Source organism: Pleurodeles waltl, chromosome 5 (genome assembly GCF_031143425.1).
Source record: "Pleurodeles waltl isolate 20211129_DDA chromosome 5, aPleWal1.hap1.20221129, whole genome shotgun sequence".
NCBI lineage: Eukaryota > Metazoa > Chordata > Amphibia > Caudata > Salamandridae > Pleurodeles > Pleurodeles waltl.
In genome coordinates this window covers 1,754,452,050-1,754,476,407 of record NC_090444.1, presented here as the reverse complement: position 1 = coordinate 1,754,476,407, position 24,358 = coordinate 1,754,452,050, and positions in this window count along the sequence as shown.

The following is a 24,358-nucleotide window of genomic DNA, read 5'->3' as shown; positions in this document are numbered from 1 at the left end:
TTGAAGATCCATGCAAAGGGCTTGATACATTTTCTGTGGACCATTGCCCTCTGTGAGAAAGTATAGTTGGGTGGATGGTAGTCCACCTCAGGTAATAATGGCACTATTCTTGTTAGGTCCAGTAAAGGTTTCAGTGTTTTAAACCTGAGCTCAACCCCTGATAGCTATGTCCAGAGCAGGCTTAATTTCAGAAATTGTGTAAAGCATTTAGGAATAATAAAACAGTTAAAAAATCATAAACACAACAGGAATTCCACTCTAATTTATAACAATGGAGACTACTGTAATGAGCAAAATGCACCAAAATGACAAAAAGTCAAAAAAAGGAACCAGAGATATAAAGTTGTAAAGTTTTAAATAACAATATTCAAAAATATTCAAAAATGCCATTGTTGGAAATGGCCTCTCTGCAGGGCCACCCCCAAACCTTTTGCCTTCCTCCTTTTCTTTTTCTGATCTCATTTTTGCTAGTTTTAGGAGTCTGCACACTTTACCACTGCTAACCAATGCTAAAGTGCATATGCTCTCTCCTTAAAAGATGGTAACTTTGGTTTATTCCCAATTGGCATATTTAATTTACTTGTAAGTCCCCATTAAAGTACACTACATGTGCCCAGGGCCTGTAAATTGAATGCTTCTAGTGGGCCAGCAGCACTGGTTGTGCCACCCACATAAGAAGCCCCTTAACCATGTCTCAGGCCTTGCATTGCAATACCTGTGTGTGCAGTTTCACTGCCACTTCGACTTGGCATTTAAAAGTATTTGCCAAGCCTTAAAAAACTCCCCTTTTTCTACATATAATTCACCCCTAAGGTAGGCCGTAAGCAACCCCTGGGGCAGGGTCCTGTGTAGGTAAATTATGAATGCTACGTTGATTCTATTACTCTCCCATCAGCCAGGTAAGTTCTCTTTCAGCAGGCAGGATGCAGACTTCCAATCTAACATTTTCCCTGCCTGCGACACTACAGTTGAAACAATAACACACCTACTGGTATTTTGTACAGCCTATAAACCCCCCAGGAGGAAGTGGATAGGTGGATAACACCGATTTGCCGGCTCATGGAAGTATCAAAGTATGTTGTAGCCTTAATAATCCTGAAGTCAAATCTGCATGAATGCACTGTTTGTAGGGCCTCATTTACTAGAAAGTGGCACGGCGCCAAATTTGGCAGCACCGCAATACGTCACTTACGAAAAGCAGGGAGGTGTTGTATTTATGACAATACGGGCAAACCCTGTGTTTTTCCTAGCTCTGGCACTATATTTAGCTGCCTAGCACCAACGCAGGCACCCTTGAACCATAGTGCAAGGGTGCTTGCGTTGTAGGAAATGATTGTTTATATGCAGTAAGGTGTCCCTTCCTTATGTGCAGTAAGGTGTCCCTTCCTGCACAAAAACAATCAATCATGACGATTTGTTACTTCTATGTGTGCTGCAAAGCAATGCTCCTGTGGTGCAAAGGCCTCGTAAATGAGGCCTGTAGTGTTGCAAAGTATTTATTCAGTGTTTGGTGCATTGGGAGAAAACATGTCAAAGTGAGGACTGCATAGAAACATCCACTCTGCATGTTGACATTTCATTCTGTTCTTTGTGCAATTAAAGCCACTGGGGACGTTTTGTGATTTATGTTTTTACTACGCAATGTTTTATCCTAGTTTTACTATACTTAGGGGGTCATTCTGACCCCGGCGGTCTCAGACCGCCGGGGCCAGGGTCGGCGGGAGCACCGCCGACAGACCGGCGGTGCCCCGCAGGGCATTCTGACTGCGGCGCTTTGGCCGCGGTCAGTGCAGGAAAACCGGCGGTCTCCCGCCGGTTTTCCGCTGCCCGTCAGAATCCTCCAAGGCGGCGCAGCATGCTGCGCCGCCTTGGGGATTCTGACACCCCCTACCGCCATCCTGTTCCTGGCGGTTCGCCCGCCAGGAACAGGATGGCGGTAGGGGGTGTCAATGGCATGGGCACTGCAGGGGCCCCCGTAAGAGGGCCCCGCTTGTATTTCACTGTCTGCATAGCAGACAGTGAAATACGCGAGGGGTGCAGTAGCACCCGTCGCACCTTCCCACTCCGCCGGCTCGATTACGAGCCGGCTTCATGGTGGGAAGGTCGTTTTCCCCTGGGCTGGCGGGCGGCCTTTTGAAGGCCGCCCGCCAGCCCAGGGGAAAACTCAAAATACCCGCCGCGGTCTTCCGACCGCGGTACGGTATTTTGGCGGCTCCCGCCGGGCGCGCGGTGACCGCGCCCGGCGGGAGTCAGAATGACCCCCTTAGTCAATTATTTCTTTTTTTAGCATGTGCATTGTAAAGGTAATGTCTCAAGTTTTTAGTATGTTGCTGTATAATGATTGGTGGAACGGACTAACTATTTTATGTATCATCTTTTATGGTTTTAATGAACCAAAATCAAGACTTTTTGATGATAAAGCTGATATTTAAAATTCAATAAATAATTTATTTACACATAATAATCAATAGTTAAATAATTATTATTCAATCAACTTCACACTCTAGATCCCTACAAACCTAGCATACCACAACTAAAATACAAGTAAAATAAATCAGTATTCTGTATGTTGCATAATTTAAATCAATTAAATAGTTAATTAACCATTAATAATAAATTGTTAATTAATTAGTGCTTAATTATCTTCCCACCCAAGACCCCTACAAACCTCGTAGTAGTAAAATAAAGTAAAATAAATATTCCATAAATTACATAATTAAAAATCAAATAAATAAATAAATAACAATTAATAGGCAATTTATACCTAATTAACTTCTCTCCGTATACCCCTACAAACTTAACAGCCTGCAAATAACATTTATACAAAAATTAATCAGTATTACATAATTTACATAATAAATGTCAATTGTGTAATTAAATAAAATGTATTAAATAATTCATAATTAATTATTAGCTAATTAACTTCCCACAGTCAAAAATTCTAAATCTTTTAATATGGGATGTTTTATTAAAAAATATATAAACAATAGTAACACATGAAATTAATATATCAACTAAAACACATATTAAAAACGGCCTTTTTACCTATGTTACAGAAAATACTAAGAAAAATAGAAATATTATTTAAAATAATATTACTTGCCTCAAAAAATATTTCCAACAAATTTCTTGCGCCACGACATTTATGTATTGCAATATTTTATTTCTGAGATTTCTGTCTCCCAATATTTACAACTCAATATTTTGTCCAAACACCCCGAGGAGGGTGCCCAGGGGTACCACATTTATACCTGACACTAGCCTATGGGTGGTGGTGACTCCTGGCCCCAGCCTGACAAATAGGGAAAAAGTTCCCAGGGGTGACTCTACCCAATTTGACAGGGGTTCCTGTGTGCTCTACTGCAAAGAATCCCAGAGTGCCCCTCTCTACCTAAAACAAAGATGATAGAACCTTCATCCCCTTGTGCAGAGCTCCTATGCCCACCCTAGAGGGGTGACCAGGGAATGAGCAAGTCTTCCCTTTTGGTCACTTAAAACCAGTGTGGGGTAGCTCCCCTACCACAGGGATTGGAGCCTGGCTGGCTAGAAGGACAACAGAGGAGGCAGGCCGACGAGTTAGCTACATCCAGCTACATGTGACCTAGCAGGCCCCTTTGAAGATAATTACGTTTCTGGGCACTACCCAGATGATTATCCTGTCATAGGAACAGGACACCTCTCCACACCAAGGGCCTGATTTAGAATTTGGCAGATGGGTTACCGTCATAAACGTGACAGATATCCCGTTTGCCGTGTTACCATCCCCACAGGCTGTTATTAGACCGTAATAAGGTGGACGGGATAACCATCACATTTGTGACAGAGTAACCCCCTCCACCAAACTCGAAATAAGGCCCTAAGGCCCATATTTATACTTTTTTACCACCACATTTGCGTCGCTTCTTGACGCAAAAATGGCGCAAACTTACAAAATACAATTGTATTTTGCAAGTTTTCGCTGTTTTTGCGTCAAAAAATGATGCAAATGCGGTGCTAAGAAAGTATAAATATGCGCCTAAGTCTTTTGTCACAGATCTTAAAGCAACTTGTAACCAAGAAAGCCATTTAGGTTCTGGCTCATAGCTGGAAGCCCAGGCAGCTGGGCTTCTAGAGGCTTCAGGCAGACTAAAGTTAACTGTGTAAATGCACATTTGTTAGAGATTCCAATTTACAAATGAATAGGATTTGTGAAATGTATTTCAAAGAGTCCAAGAATTAATTACTTATCTGGTTCTTAAGCAGAAATAACATTATTTAATTTTAACTTTAACTCCCAATGCTTTCCTAACCCACAGCTAGCTCTGCTACAGTGGAAACTGCTTTTTAGGCCTTTTCACTGTAAGGACATGTTTAACATTAAAGTTTTGAATGTCATACTTTTAAATATAACACACCCTGCCTTATGGGCATTTAAGGCCTCCTCTGGGGTGACTTGACTTATTAATATTTAAAAGAAGAGACTTATACGTAAGTTAAATATGCCACGTAGATGTATACCAATCCAGCATACTTTTAGGGATCAGAGCACATATACTGGGCACTGAACAACAGTGTCCCGGTGTGCAAAGTCCATAAACAAGAAAATGAAATCTACCAAAAAGTGGGAGTGATCACACAAAAAGGGTACTTTTACTAGACTTCGCAAACTGTGAAGAGCAAGCACCAATGAAGTACTCAGAGAATATATCCACTAAGTTGTGTTAAATAACTGAAACATTTTGATCATGGACTCTGGCTCTCACAATGGTCCTGGAGTTGCTTGGAGGCACACTTACTGGCTGAGGAGCAACGTATAGTCTTTTGCTTGGGCATGGATGTTCCTGGGTGCAGGTTGTGTTCAAATGCAGCCATGATAATTACTCTCTGTCTTTGTTTGGAGCAGTAGGCCCCATCTTTAACATGCAGCTCTTTAGTCTGAGCTGCATTTTCTTGATCAACTGCCAGGCCTACCAACTAAAGTGGCTCCTTTACCTTCCATATCCATTCTCTAGTCACCATCTAATAACTTTTTCTCCATCTGCAGCATATTGTCCCCATTGCTAAATTCCTCATTTCATCACACTAAATCACCACTATGCACTATTAGACCACATTGCCATGCATCTCTACCTCACTCTATTTCTTACTGCTCCCTTTCGGTAGGTGAAACAGTTGGCTGTTCAGACCTGTATCATTGGTCACTTCAAACCCTTTTGTTACCTTCTTCTTGAGCTTTTCAGTCTCCCCGGGCTTCACTCCAAACAACAGTCCCCTCTTTTGAGTTACCTAAATAAGCTGTTGTCTCACTCATAGCCACTCAATCTTGATTCTTATTTAAGTCGCTCTGCACATAGTAAGTTTCCATTACTGCCACATTGCCAGTCTAACATGGCTTTCCACACGTGTACCTGCACTCTGTTGGTCATGTTCCTCAACTCTTCCTTCCACTTTTTGGCTTTGGCATCTGCTCTCTCTGAGCCATTATTTTACTTTTCAATTTCCTTCCTGATATCGACGCAGGCATCAGGATTCAGAAGAGTCAGTGGGTCACTTATGGGGGGGGGAAAGAATGTAGAATTTGGAAAACATGGTAGTGGAAAACACAATCTCCAGACCACGCATTACAGTTTTATTTGGCATTTTCAGGTCCTGGTTAGGTAAATCACTTCTTACTTCTAGGGTATTAGTGGAAGACAGTACTTAGGGTCCCTTCAGTGTGGGGCAGATACCTGGCAATGCATTCAGTAGTTGCTGTACTTCTCCACTTTGCTTTAGTTTGCACTTATTTTCCCATCCTTACATCTTTGTTGATTCCTCCCTTCCTCATGCCTCATGACTAGGGCTTCCCTTTGGTGCTTCCGTGGTCCTTCAGTTCTTGTGGTTGGCACCTTGTGTTTTCCTGCCTTTAGGACAAGTAAGCTGCCTACTGTTTGTCGATGTAGTCTTTCTGACATACTCTTTTTTCTGACACAGGAATAGATAGAATTTATTGTTCAGATATTAAAATCAATCACAATTTAAAACCAGTGACAATCGGACACTACAAGTACAAAAAACACCCCCTTTATGACACATATACAGATTAAAAACTCCATATTACCAATAAAACACAATACTAATACCAGGCAACGTGATCACAATAAAATACTCAATTGCATTAAATATACACACACAGAAGCAGTGGAGAATTCATCAGCAAAAAGAATTTGCATCAAAAGGGTACATTTCAATAATGATGAATAGTCCAAACTACAATTTTCAGAAAGAAAAGGACATATTGCATATATTATTTATTAGAACAGCTATATGAGTCCTTAAAGTGCTTCCATCCCTGCCATGTACTGCCATGTACCCTCCCCAAGGGAGACAAACATATTCAAATTCAGGTGCACGTACGCGGTGTGGGCAACTACATAAATCCTTAAGTGCTTGCATGCTTTAGTTAGTACATCAGTAGAATAGCAGCCATAAAAACTAAAACTCAAGAACTGTGCAAAATTCAAACAAAGCCAAAAGAGCAAGAGCAGCGAAGAGTTTTCCTGCTCCATTAATCACTGCTCTCAGTGCCCCTATCGAACTTGGTTTGAGCAACATTAATACATTTAGTCAGCAAAACATTCAACAGCCTATTATCTGGATCCAAAGATGCAATAACGGCCTGCCGGCAGGAGCGGCCCCCAGTTTATTCCACTTATTCTGCAACAAGGATCTATGCTCCTTCCACAAAGCTGGGCACAGACATACTACATGTTCAAAAGATTCCTCCCAACTGGCACAGCGCCTACACATTGCACCATCCCCTGGGAGCAGCAGCCGGTTAGGTAAATGCTTCAAAAAAGCTCATTCTCCCATCCTAAGGGCCATAAAGTTCTCTTTCATACGAATACCATAAGTGAAAGAGAGCTAGCCAACCGGGGCAGCAGGCTGATACATATTAATTACTGCCCAAGCATGTTTACGTTTAGCAAGAAGGGCTCTATCTGAGTGGAAAGACTATAGCTCGGTGCTCTTTTAATACCAATTTTAAATAGCGGCTGTGATGGATTATCAGCCCAAAGATCCTCTACTCACAATAACTGTTTCCAGTCATCCAAAAAGCAAGAATGTGGCCTTTTTGTCTCAGTAGCACTAATTCCAAGCCATAAAAATGACTCCAGACTGCCCACTTTTGCCTTCCGTAGCTTATGACATAATTTAAAAAAGGAGCCAGCACCTGCTGCCTGCTGATCTAAGAGGCCAAATTCAATTTGAACCTGCGCAGGGGATGAGGATTTGAGCAGGTGAAAGACCCTCTCAGAAATCTTAGTGACCAACATATTTAACAAACAGGTGTCTCTACCCAACATGACTTCCTGGCCATAGGTCAATGAGGGAGTGATCTTTGCTCTCATGATTTACAACAATGGTAACAAATTTGGCCCCCTGAGAGTTTTAAAGAGACACCTACAGGGCCACAGCTTTTACTTTGACCTCCTTTCTCTGCTTAACAAGGCTACCCCGGGCAACAAGATGCACCCCTAAATATTTATAACAATGGTCTGAAGTGAGTTTGTTGCTCTTATAATGCCAACTGCTTCATAAAAGCCTTTTCCTACCAAAGGAAACCACCTTTGTTTTTAACAGATTCACTTCCAACTATTCATAAAGTGTTAGTTGGTTAAGCAGCCACTGTAAGCCTACCCTAGTGTAGCTGAACATTGCCAAATCATCAGCGTAAAGCAAGTGATTGACCTGGAGTCCATAAATCTTGGGGGATTGACAATTGACAACATCAAGGAGAGTTGACAGGTCCACAATAATTAGATTAAAAAGCAAGGGGGCAAGCACACATCCCTGCTTTACACCACGAAATGTGGGGATTTTCCTTGCGAGAGAGTGGCCATCTCCAAGTTTAATGCAGACCCAGGTGTCAGTATATAACTCAATTATAGCCCCCAGGAGCACAGTTAATTCCCCGATTTTGTAATTTGGTCCACCAAGGACCCCTGGAGACCCGATCAAATACTGCCTTAAAATCCACAAAACAGCAGTGCAGCACAGACCGTGATAACATTACCTTATCCATCAGAACAGACTGAGTTTATTGAGTTTATAGATTCAGAACCAAACATAATACAGTACATAGCATGTGAGACCCCTCCGATATCTATCTTTCATGAAAGTTACTTGCACAGACAGGAATATATATCAACATTAGCTGTTCCAGCAGAGCCTCCCATCAGCCCCCAACAAATGGTAGTACCATAATGAAACCAATTCATCTACAATCTATGCATACCAGAATTTCAATATAACCATAGTTGGTTGTCAACATGGTGGTAGTCTTAAGTGAACCCTGTTAATTAATCATCAGTGTCAGTACTCATCCCAGAACTTGACTCAGCAGTTGCAGTGAAGTGCTCCAGTAAGCGTCCCTATGCTATCAATTTGGTAGGTGCACCCTCACCCCTACATGCCATCGGCATATGTTGTTCCTCTGCCACTCCCCACTCCAGAATATCCCTCATCCAGTATTCAACAGATGGGCTATGGCTACCCTACACTTAGACGGCACTAGAGCCAATTGTGCCAGTTTGTCTGGGATTTTCTGCCCCCTGGGCTGCGTCACTGCCCCCAGCAAACATGTCAATTTTGTCAATGCTATACCCAGTCCTGTGGCCTCCACAACCTTTACGACCACCTCCTACCAGAACTGCCGCACCTCCCTACAGGACCAAGCCAGGTGTAGGAAGGATGCGTTTACCTCACCATACCGGGGACACCTGGCTCCCCTAGTTGGATCAATCTTGTTAAGATGAAGTGTGACATAAGTACAGCACACAAAATTAAAATGTAGGAGCTTAAATCTATTACTGCATGAAAACGTGCACACCAGCGACAAGGCCTTGGCCCATTCAGTGTCTCCACTGAGTCTCCCAATTCCCGCTTCCGGGCTTGACGCCCCACATAGTTTGCACCAGCCACATCCTCCCAAAGGGCCCTATAAAATAGGGTGAGTAAGTGTCTCCCATCCCCCCCCAATTTATCAGCCCATCCAACACCTCAGCAGAGGGTGGGGCAGCAGGGAATTCACGCCAGATCTGCGGTGCAACACTTTCCATTTTAGCATATTGTAGGATTCGGCCCAGGCCCAAGCCAAACGTATTCTGTGCCTCCTGAAAGGATATAAACACCTAATTTGGGAATAAATCCCCCACAAGGAAACATACTCCCTCTCTCCAGCTGTCCATAGACATGTAATTATCAATATCACGGAAGGGAGCAAGGTCCCACACCTTAAGTCCCCTATCAAATGGGCCACAGCATTATTTTGAGCCAGGTAAGGGACAGTTGTCTCTGACCATCCACCTTTCATCAGGATGTGCGCTAATGTATCAGTGCCCAGCATCCCCTCAAAAAGTCCCTTTTCCCAGCCATTCCCTCCTCATGCCCTGAGAACCCAAGAAGGCGGACACTGTTACATCGTCATCTACCCTCAGAGTCCTCCAGCCTCACCTCCAGAGCTCCCGATTGAGAGGAGACCTGTGCCATCTGTTTTCGCAGAGTGCCGACCTCCGTGTGCAACTCAGCGATAGACCCCGCCGCCACTTTGACCTTATCAAATAACTTCTGGAGGTCCATCCGAAGAAGGTTCACCTCTAATAGCACTGTCTCTGTTTTTCCTTGGAGGGCAACCCTTGAGCCCTGAATTGCAGCAAGAAGTTCTGCACGGGATGGCTCCTCCACAGATACAGGCATGATCGGGTCATCCTCTGACCCACCCTTTTGCGTCTGGTGCTGTGGCTGAGGTGCAGAAGTGGTGTATTGCTCCATAGCGTTTCCCTGCGAGGGATCCGCCTGCCTGTGCCACCCCATCACAGCACTCACCAAAGGAAGAAGGGCGAGTGAGGGTTCACCCTCCCCTACCGTGCCCGGTTCACTGCAGCAAGCTCAAGGGTATCACACAACGCTTCTCCTCAAAGTCGAGGCAGACCTACGGTCCATGACGTCAAAATGTTCCCTTCACCTCCTACGATACAATGGGCCTCTGTGCCAATATAGTGTTCGGCCCGCTCCCCGCTCACCAGGGTACCACAGTTCACGATCATAAGATGTCAGATAAACATTACCAGCCCCTCTGCCCTCCTCATGGACAGGATTAGTCCAGTCAGTGGCTACCAATGTCCACCTGGTCTCCAGGAATATGTACACCATCGCTGGTCTGTCTTTCAGCAGCCTGTATTTAACTCCATTCGAGAGTCCAGCCTGGCCTGCCCTTCACAGAGAATCGCAGCACTCTCTCCACCGCCTCATGTGGCTGCAATCCACCCCGCCAGGCCACACTACAGCAGGCCCAAAGGCACGGACCTCCAACCAGCCCGACTGCCAGCCCAGGCTTCTCTTCCACCTGCAGCCTATGAGTCGTGCTGAGCTGCAGCACCAACTTCTGCCGCAAGGGCCCGCATGCGGGCCTGCAACCTCCTCAATGCGAGGGCCCACCAAGGAGGGAGGGCATGAGAGCAGGGTCCTCCCCTCCTGGGGCTCTATGGTTCTTGCTTGGGCCTTCCCGCGGGCCAAATCGTCAGCATGCCTCCAGTACCTCCAGGCTGGGGACCTCCTGGCCCCACCTCGCTATTGCAAGGTCACGAAGACGTCCCCCTTACCTTGGGGGACACCCTATCCTTCTGCGGTCCCCACAGAGGCAGATTGTCTGAGCGAGGCCACGCCGCAGCTTCCCCAGGGCCCGCTGACTACCAAGCACCATGTGGTCCGGGCCTGGACTACACTCACTGCCGGGCTGCATGGCCCCTAGCTACTCGATCGGGGAAGTCAAGCTGCTGCCGGGGTCATCCTCAATCACCATCTGGGAGGTTCCCCAGAAACACCAGGCATGGCAGGATAATGCAGGATCAGGCCGGGGTGGCAAGGAGCTTCCTTGAAGGCCCTCCTTCCGGCCATCTTGCTTGGCCATGCCCTCCACCACACTTATACCTTAAAAAATTCAGAACTTCAGTTACACTGAGTGGTGTTTTGTAGTTATGGTCAAAAGATTTATTAAAATTTATCCTATTGTTTTAAATTGATATGAGATTTTTTCTGTGTGCTGTTTTCACTTTATTACTGTTTAAGTGTTGAATAAATACTTTACACATTGCCTCTAAGTTAAGATTGACTGCTTTTGCAGCAAGCCACCAGAGAATTAAGCACAGGTTAATTTAGTGACTTTTTTTTGGTTCATTCTGACAATGATTGTGGCTTTCTCCCCATCAATCATCAACCCAATTTCTCCCATCACCAATATTAAAAGAAAACATTCCTCTATCACACCCCATCACCTCTATTTAAAATGTATTGTAGAGTTCCATTATTCTCAGATGTATTTTCCTTTTCAAACTAAACCTGATTTTGTGGGAATTGTTCACAGGGGAATGTGGCATGGGAGTCTGGGGTCACTTCTTGAATTCTTTAAGTGTGCTTTCCTTTGAAGGAAACAGAGGATTTTCTCTATTCTATGGGAGATTACACATAAAGAGATGAATATAAGGTACTAAAATTGGTATTTGAGCAAAATAACTCGTTTTAAATAACAAGTTACAGAAATATTAGAAAAATATATTGTGATGCAAAACTATCGTTATGCAGAAATATTGCTGTCAAGAATATCAATTTTCTATGTAAGTAATATTGTTTGCAAGAATATCTTTCTTGTTAATATTATTTGAAAAAGTATAGTTGTTAAACATAAACTTTTAAAAATATCTTTGTTTTTTTAGCTCATTTATAATTTTTATATGTTAGTTAATGTTTGTATAATTGTTAACAATATTTTTAAATATAGTTTGTAATTTTAGGTGATTTACAACTTTTAATTTAATTGCCAATAGTAATTCATAGTAGTTAGCGGGTTGCAAGCTTTGAAGGGGTACAGGGTGGGAATTTAATTAAGTATAATTAATTAACAATTAATTATCAGTTTACTAGTACTTGTATAATGGATTAATAAGTATGTAAATTGCGTAATAGTTATTTTGTTAAGTTATATGTTAAGTATGGACCTTTGGATTTGTAGATGAAAAGGGTGGGAAGTTAATTGAGTAATAAATAATCAAAAATGAATTATTCATTTCTTGTAGAGTAATTGATTATTAATTAGGTAAATTGTGCAGTTATCATACTTTTAGTTATATATAAGGTGTGGGATGCTGGGTTTCTAGGGGAGTATGGTCGGAAGTTAATTAAGTAATGATTAATTAACACTCAATTGTTAATTTTTTTTAAATGATTCAAGTGTGTACATTTTGTAAAAAAAAAAAAAAAAAAAAGTTATATATTAGGTGTGGACTGCTAGGTTTCTAGTTATACAGGGTGGGAAGCCAATCTTCTTACATGTAATTAACAATTACCTATTCATTTATCATTAATTATGGAATTGATTATAAAGTATGTAAATTGTGCAAGAATTATATTTTTAAGTAACATGTGAGGTACTGGATGCTGGATTTGCAGGGGTATAGAGTGGGAAGTTATTTGAGTAATAATTAATTAACAATTAATTATCAATTAAAAAATTATTAATTATGATAATTGTATTCTGCTTATTTATTTAGTAATAATTTAAATGTGTGGTGATAGGGGTATATGGTTTAGTGTGGGACGTTAGTTAAATAATCAATTAATAACATTTTTTAATTGATAATTATTAAATGTTTTAACAATCAGGTAAATTGTTTGTTTGTTCTTTATTTTTAAATATATATAATTTTCCTATTAAGAGTTTTACATTTTTTGCAAACTAATAGGGTCATTCAAATATGTTATATGTTTGAAGTGAAGGACTTTCCCTACTGCTGCCGAGACTGGAGTGGGAATAATAAATATTATCTTTCCAAAGCCCAACACTTTCTCTGTTGTTGCACAGACTGTATTGGGAATGATAAATTGAACCCCTTTGAATCTAACACTTTCCCTACTGTTGCACAGGCTGCAATGGGAACAGCAAATTGATCCCCTCCAAAGTCCTAAGCTTTCCCTTCTGTTGCACTGAGTGGAATGGAAATAGCAAATCTTACCCCTTTAAAGTATAATGCTCTACTTATTGTTACACAGACTGGAATGGAAATAATACATTTAACCTCTCCGAAGTCTAATGTTTTGTTGCACAGACTGTAGTATGAATAGTAGATTTTACCCCTCCGAAGTCCAACGCTTTACCTCCTGTTGTGTGGACTGGACTGGAAATAACTAATTTAACCCGTCCTTCGTCCAACATTCCCCTGCTGCAGTGCAGAATGGAGTGGGAATAGTACATTTAACCCCTTTGGCCCCCAATGCTTTCGGTACTGTTACACAGACTGGAGTTTGAATAGTATATTGAACCCCTTTGAAGTCCAACAATTTCCCTACTGTTGCACACGCTAGAGAAGGAATAGTAGATTTCACCCCTCCGAAGTCCAAAGCTTTCCCTACTGTTGCACATGTTAGAGTAGGAATAGTAGATTTAACCCCACAGAAGTCCAACGTTTTCCCTACTGTTGCACAAATCGAGTGGAAATAGTAAATGTGATCCCTCTGAAGTCCAACTCTTTCCCTACTGTTGACAGACTGGAGTGGGAATAGTAAATTTAACCCCTCTGAAAACTAATGCTTTACCTACTGTAACACAGACTGGAATGGGAATAATAAATTGTACCCATCCGAAGTCCAGCGCTTTCCCTACCCTTGCACAGACTGGAGCCGGAATAGTACATTTTACCCCTCTGAACCTTATGCAACTCAGGAAGTTCAGCTCTCTACATGCAGTTTCCCCCCAGGAGGCAGACAGCTGTCTAGAGCACAGTTCTTTAAAAAAGACTTTCCAGAAACCTGGTACTCAGTGTTCTTGGAATTTGTATGTAGAGGGAAATTATTTAGGTACACGTAGAAACTGTCCTCCAGCAGGCAGTACCACTGGGCGAAGCATGCGAATGGTAAATTATCCTAATCCGAACCTTATGAATTTTAAAATGGATTTATTACAGTGATACCCTGTTGTATTCTGGCGCTCTAAAGTTAGATTAGACAGAAGTTACACTAGGCCTTAAAGAGAAATGGTTAGAGGTCTTTCCAATAAACCTGCAGGTCCATGATGGAGCATAGGGAGGCAGGAAGACAGTTCCATTGAGTTGCCCCACAATAGAATAATGCACAACCACCAATTCGCAACTATGTACTTTGCTGAATGTTCAAGATAACCTTCAAGCTGATGGGCTGTGGGCTGGTTTAGTGATCTAAAATGAACAAACAACCAGCAGAGCACTTTCATCCTGCACCTGCAACACCAAAATCAAACATCCATATCTCTTTCAACATGATATAGCCAACTGACAAAAAGTAGGGCCAGGGCAAATTACAAAGATCACACCTCACAGTTTTAATGAGGATCTGGTCTGGAATGCTAATTTGAGAACCAGTTAGAAAGATACCAGACTTCCAAGTGTGATGAAAGACTGACAAAATTGCAGAATGGGTGCTGTAAAAAGGGCAATACCAGATAAGATAACTATTGTGGCCTTGCATCACAAAGAGTGCAGTACGGACTGTTTGAGGCTGCTGTTTAAAATATCAATTAACATCAGAACTTGAGCATCACCTTGTCTGCCCTCTCTTCAGGAGCTCTTAACATACTGTTAGGACAGAGAAAGATCTCCTTATTAATCTGGAGAGAATGTGCCCCTGCTTCAAAGTTCCTATAGCAAGCTGTAGTGGTTTTGACCATCACCACACCACTATTGGCAATCATGTGGGTGCCGTGAGACCTTTCTGTGATGTGGAGTGAGACCCAGATTAGGTTTCTGTGATCAGGATGGCAAATCAATCGTGCCTCCCTTACATAGGAGAGTGACTACTGTTACTTCTCTCTGCTGTAGAGGACTGCCAGTTGTGACATGAAAGTGATTATGGTGCAGGGCAGGCCTTTATCCCTCTTACCTGCCAGCATACTGCCATCTCCTATATTCTTAAAATTGTTCTTCCAGTTCCTTATGAGTTCAATGGACAAAAACTTTAGTGTTGATACTTGGGGCACCACTGTCCAAATGGTCTTCTAGCTACAATTCTGAAATGCCACTTTTAGAAATTTGGCATTTTCTTGTCCAAATCATTTGTGCCTTCTGCCAGTGTCCTGGGTCACATAACTGTGAACGGTTCTGCTGTTGGGGTTTGTGTATTGCTTCCAGACAGTAACACAAGAGAAACTTAGGCATGGACAGGATAGACCATCCTGGCAGGATGACTGAGGGGTGGCTGTGCCCAGCCCCACTTAAACTTCAAAGGGCTTTGTGTTTTGCACACCCAAAGGAACCTGACACCAGGCCTGCCCTTCCTTTTGTCACCCCTAGACAGTTTGGAGCCTTGGCAGGGGAAGGGGAAGACCTTTCCAGAATTAGATCTGGGGGTAGGATAGATAGTCCCCCCACACAAAAGATGGCACCAGCTACAAATATTCAACCTCTAGATCAACTCTTCAGAACACTCCTGGACCTGGATCACCTTTCGACTTCTCACCCACGCACACAAAGCCCTCCACAACAAGGGACCGGAATACCTCAACCGACGCCTCAGCTTCTACGTCCCCACCCGCCTCCTCCGTTCCTCTGGCCTCGCACTCGCTACCGTCCCTCGCATCCGCCGCTCCACGGCGGGTGGGAGATCTTTCTCCTTCCTGGCGGCCAAGACCTGGAACTCCCTCCCCACCAGCCTCAGGACCACCCAGGACCACTCCGCCTTCCGGAGACTCCTAAAAACCTGGCTTTTCGAGCTGCAGTAACCCCCCTCTTTCCCCTAGTGCCTTGAGACCCGCATGGGTGAGTAGCGCGCTTTATAAATGTTAATGATTTGATTTGAAGAAGTTACAGAAGAAAGACTGCCCTACCGCCAGAGCACTGCACGATTGCTTGAAAGACTGCCTTGCTGTTTGAGAAGGAAGACTGGACCTGCTTACCTTCATCCCAGGCTAACCAGATTGACTCCAATGGTCAGTTAGCTGACCTCCTGTATGAGCTACAGGGACACAAAAAGCTGCAGAGGTCTCCCTGCAACTTCCCAGTTGATCTCCTGCAAGTGGACCTGCCGGGACCTGCCAGTGGACCTGCTTGAGCCCTGCTGGTCTCTGTTAGAGTGAGACCCTGATCCTCAAGAAATACCTCCCTAAGTCCTGGACCCTTGGCTGGCATCAGACTGTACTCCCACTAAAGAAAATGTGAAAATCCTTAGATTTGGGCTCCTCGCAATCACAAATGGACCTGTTCACGCCAAGACTTTGCCACTTGCAATAACTGCCAAAGCAAAGTTCCGGTGAGACCTGCTCATTGCACGACAGTGACAGCCAATGATGACCAACAATGCAACACCAGCACTTCACACTACAGAAATTCCAGCCTGTGATGACCACTAATGTGAAGCTGCAGCAATGACTGTCCACGATGCAAGATCGGCTCTTCACGTTACAGTGACAACTGTCTGTGATGCCTACATTGCTTTTTGTGCTACACCGATGACCATCTAGAGATTCATTTGCACCGGGCTTAGAAGGTAACTTTTCAGCGGGACTAACCTGGTCCCTGTGTCAAACTTGTGCTCCATCATGGTTGGCCTGATCATGTTTCTTTCCCCCGCTCTAGTGTGAACAGGTGACCACTAATGGCACTTTGTGCTTTTAGGTGCTATTTTCATTAACAACTTTAAAAATGAATATCTAGTGATTGGCTTTTTGTCATTCTGGTATCATTTTAAGTATTAACATTTATTCTATTTTTCTAAATTGTTTTGGAATGTTTCATGTGTTGTGTATTCTCTTTATTATTGTTTGTGTGCTGCATAAATATTTTACACATTGCCTCTAAGTTAAGATTGACTGCTTTTGTGCCAAGCTACCAGAGGCTTAAGCACAGAATAATTTACTGCCTTTTTGGTTTACCCTGACAAGGAATGCAGTTTTTGCTGATTGGGGCTTCCACCCTCCTCAATCAACAACTCGATTTCTTACAATATATAATGTGTCATATTGTACTTTCTCCATGTGATGTTTGCCATAGTTGAGCGGATACGATATGGTGAACCCTCGAGTAGCAGGACAGATATTGTGAAATACACATTTCTGATGAGTATGGAGGCGAGAGAATGTATGTGCAGAAGGTATGAATGTAAGTCTTGGGGAACCAATTTGTAAATGTATTAGGATTGTGGAGTAGCACATAGCAGACTGATGAGGTTTAGACATTTTTGTGTTCCTGAATGTATGATGGAGTCAGGGTTCGAAGGATTTGAACACCTAAGTAGAGACCCTGTAGAAGAGGGGAGTGGTATGCCATGAGCTGGCCAGCCTAATGCCTTTACGGGAAGGGAAGAGTTTTCTAAATTGCATAAAAAGCGTTTCATAGAAATGGTGGAACTTTTTCCATGGGTAGGTAGTAGATGAGTGAGAGAAACAAGAGTTAGTATAGTCACCCAGGTTCCAAGAACTGCAGAGTAAACTATGATTTCAGCCGAGAAAAAATTGAGGTGATGGCTGGTCACTTAGATTTTGAGTTTGCTGTGGTGGTCAAATATGGCAGGAGAGGTAACGTGGCTGGGGAGCATGTTTATGTCAAAAGGAAATGTGAGGCTGCAGTAAACAGTGAAAGGAGTCTGGTGGAAAAGGGGTGGCAGATGAAATATTTTTGAAGGCCAAGAACAGAAGAAAGGACATTTTTGTGTTCATGCCTGTGCTACTCATTATGCAGGTTCGGACTATCCATTGTGGAATTCCCCTTGCCTTGTTACATATGGGCATTCGGCAGTAGTTCTGACCTAACAAGGTCTATTGAGTGTTGTCCAACAATGGGTGTAGTGCCCTGGTTGATGTGGCAAAAACAGTTAAGAAAGAGGACACACTAAATAGTTAGAATCTCTAATGAAATGCAAAGAAAAGTGTTCTATTGGTTGATGGATTATTGAATTAATATTCTGCTATCTGACGCCCCCAAGGTGGGTGAGTGCTAAATTCATCTGCTATGGTCTGAGAGCAAAGGGCTGGTGGAGCTAGGAAACAAAGTCAGGGTTTCACTGTTTTCAGAAAACAGATTACTAGAAATGACACTAAAAACAGAGAGTATTTCAAAATATTGCTTCTTCTTGAGAAAAACGACTGCTTGAGCAAGCACAAAGAACATGAAGAATCTTCAAGTGCACCAAGGAAGGGGGTCTGAGAATATGAGACAGGGAGTAGGCCTGAAAACACTGCCCTAGCAACAGAGAGCCCATGGGATGAAGAGTACAGTGTCCCATACCTATCCATGTTTGTAGGTCTGACTTTGATACCGTGTTAGCTCTTTCGCCAGACTATTGTTTTTTTGTAACTATAACATACATGGGGCCTTTTGGTCAGTGGTCTCCATCCATTGGTCTGTAATTGACACTCACACTTTTCTTCTGCCCAATAGAGCATGGGCAACAGCAGGTCAGCCTACTTCGGTCACTAGCGGCATTTTGTGCTTGCACACAATATAAATAGTTCTAAACTTGGAAGGACAATGTAGTGCTTTATATAATATAAAATACTTTCAAATGACTCCTTCTTGTAGAACGTAATCACGTATATCAGAGAAGGGATCATAATAAACTAATTAATGAGTGTTAAATAGTCACAAGTAGTGGACCTCTATTTAAAAAGAAAAGTGAGCAGCAAAGTAAGGTATACATAATTAAAAAGGAAATATAAAATGCGTCATGTAAATAAATTTTGCATTCTCTCTTCATATCAAGAGAAGAAACAAACTGCGGTTTTCCAGGACCTCTCTCAAAGTTTAAAGCGCGGCTCTGTCTCGCCTTTCACTTGGCTCAAACAGGGAAAAACAGAAGAAAAGGGCTTGCTGACAAGACGCACAATTAATCTGTTAACTCACGACAGCAGCCTCTGCCACGTGACTCTGCAATGTGTTGGAATGATTACCCACGTGCGAGAAAAATGAGCACGAAAGAATGAATTTGTATACTAATATGAATTTGGTTGCAAAACATTATTACATCCAATTCAGAATCAGTATTTGCAAGGGACGCCGTCAACACCCTTTCCAAATACCAAGTCAGTATTTCATTGCAAACCCAAATTGCTATTCGGTAATGTGCTACCAAATCGCAATTTGGGTTTCAAGCATAACAAAAATACTTTTTGCGTTCTCAAACGACCTAAGTCTGAGAATCGGACCGTTTGCGAACGCAAAAAAAAGGCTTCATATATCTAGCCCCTATCGTCTGTATTTTCAATCCTATTAGATGAGAACACCATGCAAAATGTTTGTGCAGATCGCTATTAAGAAGGGGCATGCCAAGGGCCTCCCTTCCTAATAGCAAGTCGCAGTGGCATGTAAGATTGTGTTGCAACCATGAATGCGGTCGCAAAACAATCACAGTTACCACCAATTTCAAGATGATGGTAACCCATTCGCAAACAGGAGGGACCCCCTTCCCCTTTGAGAATGTATGCAAAAATATTTTTTCAGAGTAGGTAGTGGTCCCAATGAAAACTTTTCATTTTTTTGTTTGAAATGCATCCCGTTTTCCCCAGCAGGCCATCGTCCCTGTGAGTGTGGCCATTCCCAATGGGGTTCGCAAATTGCGACCTAGCTCATGAATATTGATGAGGTAGGTCATTTTTGACCCCATTGGTAATCACAAACAGCGTAAAACACACTGTTATACATCAAGGTTTGCAATTTCCTAATAGCGAATCACTAAGATTAGGAAATCACAAACCTACATACATCTAGCCCTAAGTTCTTTCATCTCCCTATCCTACATTTCTGACGTATTCCAATTTTTGATCCTTTCTTCTCCAATCCCTTCTTTTTCATTGGTCCCTTTTTCTTAAATTCAGTGTCTATTCCTCGTTCTCTGCTTATGCTGTTTACCTTTCTATTTCTCTTAGCCCACTCTATTTTCTCTTTTTCTGCTTTATTCATCCTCAACGCTGTATCATCTTTTTCTGTGGTTCTGTTCTCAATGCACCCGTCAGTTGCAGCAATTATGTTCATGTTCTCTTCTTCCTCTGTTCTCTTTACTTGCCTCTCCAGTTTACTAGACTGTTTCTTTGTGCTACCATTTATCAAGTTCCTTTTCTCCATATCAGTACTATATATTTAACTTCTTTTGTCACATCTTTACTAAAATATTTTCCATCATTTTGTTCCCTCGAATTCATACTCTTTCTCTCCACTATTGTGTTTTCTCTTTTATTTCCCTCTTCCCCATTCTATCAGCGTATTGTGACTGTTCTCTATATGTTCTCCTTTCCCAAGCTTTCCTCCCCTACTGTCTTCAGATTTTCCAACTCTCGCTATCCTTCTCAACTTGTCTCATCTTTCCTGTCTCCATGCTTTCTTTTCTCCAATTGTTTTCCCCATTATCACCTCATTCTCTTTCCACCTGTGCTACTCCCTTCTCATCCCTGTTCATTCTTTACACACCTTTCTAGTCTTTGTCATAATTCTATTCTCACACGCTCCCATTTTCTACAGTCTCTCCCCAATATCTCTCACACCATTTCTCTCCTTTCTCCCTACAAAACTCTTTATTGTTTTTCCCATGTATTCCTCTTTACTTTACTTGGCTTTTCCATCAGTTCAATATTCTCTATGGTCTACCTCTCTCATTTTCCTGTCTTCTGTTTCATTCTATCTTCTTTCTCTCTTCTCTTCTCCTTCTCTCCTTTATTTTACTTTGTGCCTATTTGCACTCTATACTTTCTTCTCTTTTGTCTCACTGTTGTTTCCACAATAATGCCTTCTCTTTTTCTTCATCCGTCCTTATTCTCTTCACAATCGTCTGTCTGCTTGCCTGGCCCGCTTTTAATATCATTCCATCTCACTCAATTTTAGTACTGGTCAATCTCACCTGCCCATCTTTCTAATTTCTCCATTTCTTTTCTTGTTTGTCCAATTATCCCTTTCTTTACCGGGGACATTTTAAGGATGTTGGGGGCCATTGGCCAAACGTATTTTGGGTGCCCCTGTTTGGAACAGCTTTAAATTTATGATCTAATTTCAGCTTTTTATGCCCTCTTCGGCCAGGTTATGGACACTGCACAGGCACATTGGTCCAAATTCTAAATGAGTTTCCATCTAATACTGAGGGAAAGTGACAAGTGTTTTCAACATTGTAACACTGCAGCAGCCTGCTAATACTACTGCAAATAATCTCTGCCACTGACTGCCATTTCTCATATGTGAGGTGCTGTTTAAATCTGAAAGGAACTTTCTATGGATGTTGCATGGTGTTAAAAAACCAACATTTGCCTGCAAAATGTTGTGATAGACTTCCACATAGCACTCATATTAAAATATAATTAAAGGGAAATGGCATTTAAAATAATTTATGATTAAGAATGATTCAAGGTCATCAGGGCGTGGAGAACAGAGCAGACCTGAAAGGCTGGGGCCCTTGGCCAGAGCCCACTTTACCCATGGCTTAAAATGTCTTTGCATCTACCCATTCTACTGCAGTCTCATTGTCTGTTTTTTCTATTATTCCTCTCCTTAACATTACAACTGCAGCCTCTATTGTCTCACTGGGTGATCCCTTTGTAGGAAAGTCCTCCTTTTTGCCCTGGTCACCCCCACACTTTTTGGACAGGTACTGGTGGTTACTGACTCTTGGCTGTGCCCTGGATACTGCTTACCAGTCCCAGGGCCAGTGCTCTGTGTAAAGTGGATATGCAAATTAGGCTAATTATAATTGGCTAAGTTAACCTACCTATAAGTCCCTAGTATATGGTAGGGCATGTAGGTTTAGGGACCACAGCATAGGTAGTGCACCCATAGGTGCACTGCTGAGGTGCCCAGTGTCATTTTAAAGGCAGGCCTGCCTTGCTGGCTGCTTTTAAATTAAAGTTATATGTAAATTCGACTTTGGAATGAAAAGTAGTTCCAAAGTCTTAAGCTACCTTATTTTTACATATACGTCACCCCTAAGGTGTGCCCTATGTGCCCCTAGGGCTGGGTGCCATGTAACTATAAGCAGGGACCTTATAAAAGTAGTTTTATAAGCCCTGGTGAGGTAAAAACAGCCAAATTCGTTTTCCCCTCATTGTAGTGAATGGCCTTCATAGGCTAGAATGGGGAGACTTTATTTTAATTTTAAAAGTCCCCTTAAACGACAGATACAAAGGGTTTGGTATCATATTAATTGTTATAATAAATCCCACTACTTCCAGTTGTTGGATTTAATATAACTTGTTCAGGTAAAGAGTTTTAAACTTTACCTGAAAAGTTGCCATTTTCAGCCCTGTATTGTTTTTGCTGCTGTGCTCTGATTGGCCAGCCTCTGGCAGCCTGGCCAGGCTACCTTGATGAGGTGTGAGGTGGCCTGACTACACACAAAGAGATCTGCCTGTGGGAGGGAATCTCCCCTCAGCAGATGGTGAGGTAGGAAGGGGGAGGGCTGCCAAACTGGTCTTCAAAGGCAGAGAAGGACATTTGGAGCAACCCAGTAACACCCCCACATCCTGCAACCACAGACAACTAGGTGCCCCCTTGATTAGATTAGGAGAGGGCAGGAGAGGGGTGTGTTTATAATTTTTAGCCACACCAGTAGGTGGGCTCCGCCAGATGTAACCTCCAAAAATCATTTTCAGCCATGGTGTTTTTTTGAATAATGTTGCCTCCTGGGATTTATTTTTGCCACACTTCCCAGGAAGTGCTCATCACAGGGGGAAGGACCCTTCACCTGATTGGAGAATCAGGACCCCCTGTTTTTCACCAAGGAGCAAGGATAAAACTGGCAGACCTGCATCCACACCTCAGATCCCCATCAGATTCCAACAAGGAAGACCCACAGAAGAAGAAGGACTGCCCTGCTGGACCCCTGTCCTGCACCTGGACCCTGCACTCTGAAGGACTGCACCAGCTGCACACTTAGGTTTCACCACAAGAAGGACTTTGCCTGGCTTCAACTGGTTCAAGGAGGGGCTCCCTGTTTGCTACAGGTGAAAAATTGCTAACCAGAGTCCCCTGCACCAACTCCTGAAGAAACCAACCAACTGACCACTGTCCAGTGGCCAGAAAGGAGTTTGCACCAGGTGCATTCTGGGAGTTGTAGTCCACACCCCGAGGATCATCACAGAACTTCTGGAACCTTGGGATGAGCTGTGGACCCCAAAAGAAGCTTAAAAAAACATCTGGGAGAAGATCCAGAAGTTTAAAGGAGTTTGGAGGACTTTTGAAAAAAAGCTCCATGGAGGGACCGACCCGCCACGGCAACTCTAGCCGGCTTGCCTCAACCGCGACACGGCCTGATTTTCAGGCTCGTCCTCGTGAAGAAAATCTCCCAAAAAGAGACTAAGTCCGAACGTAGAAAGTTGACCGGGACCTCCCAGCCAGCGTATCCGAGGAGGGCTCCAAAGATGTCGGATCAAGATCCAGGTTTGCCCCGGTCAAAGGATTTTCACCTCGAAAAAACGACTAAGTCCGAAGGTAAAAATCTCCACCGAGGGCTCCCACGACTCATATCGGGAGAAGAGTTCCAGGAGGTCGGATTGGACTGGCAGGTTTGTCCAGCTGAAGAAAACCTTCAGAAAAACGACTAAGTACGAAGGTAAACTTTTGACCGAGGCCTCCCGCGGGCTGCAGCCAAGCCGGGCTCCATCACGGTCGGCCTTAAACTTTGACTTTGTCCCGGTTGAGGTGCGACCAGATGACCAGATTGATGCTTTTTGTTTCTAGGAGCTAGAAAACAATAATTCTTTAAAAATTCATATCTCCGGTTCCCCTTATCCGATTTTATTCGTTTTTGTGTCATTTTAAAGATAAAATTATACTCTATTGTTATCAATTGGTTTCGGATTTTTGAACTGTTTCCTGTGTTTTATGTAATTACTGTTTTGTGATATTTGAATGCTTTACACTTTGTCTCCTAAGTTAAGCCTTGTCGCTCGTTGCCAAGCTACCAAGGGTTGAGGTGGGTTTAATTTACTGAGACCTAACTGGACCTAAGTGGAGGTGGTTAGTGGCCTATTGCTAAGTGTAGGTACCTACCTGCCCTTACCAATAACCCATTTTCAAACACCCTTCCACTGCCTCCATTAACATTCTACTGCTGAAAGTTCAGACGACATTATGCTGATATTATGCAATCAAGTCTTTGTCCTGTTTGCATTGTCTCAGGCTGGTCCACCTACAATGGGGTTTTGCCGCGTTTGTTGTTGGAGTTCTACAAAGAAAGACACTGCTGATGCCCACTAGACATTGGAACCCTCCCAAGCTTTCCAAATGTATGTAATTAGTTGTATGTCATTATATTAAGTTTGACAATATCAACACATAGTAATAGTACATCCACAACACTGATGTGAGTACTACATTGCAGAGTAAGTATGTATTTGCTATTCTTA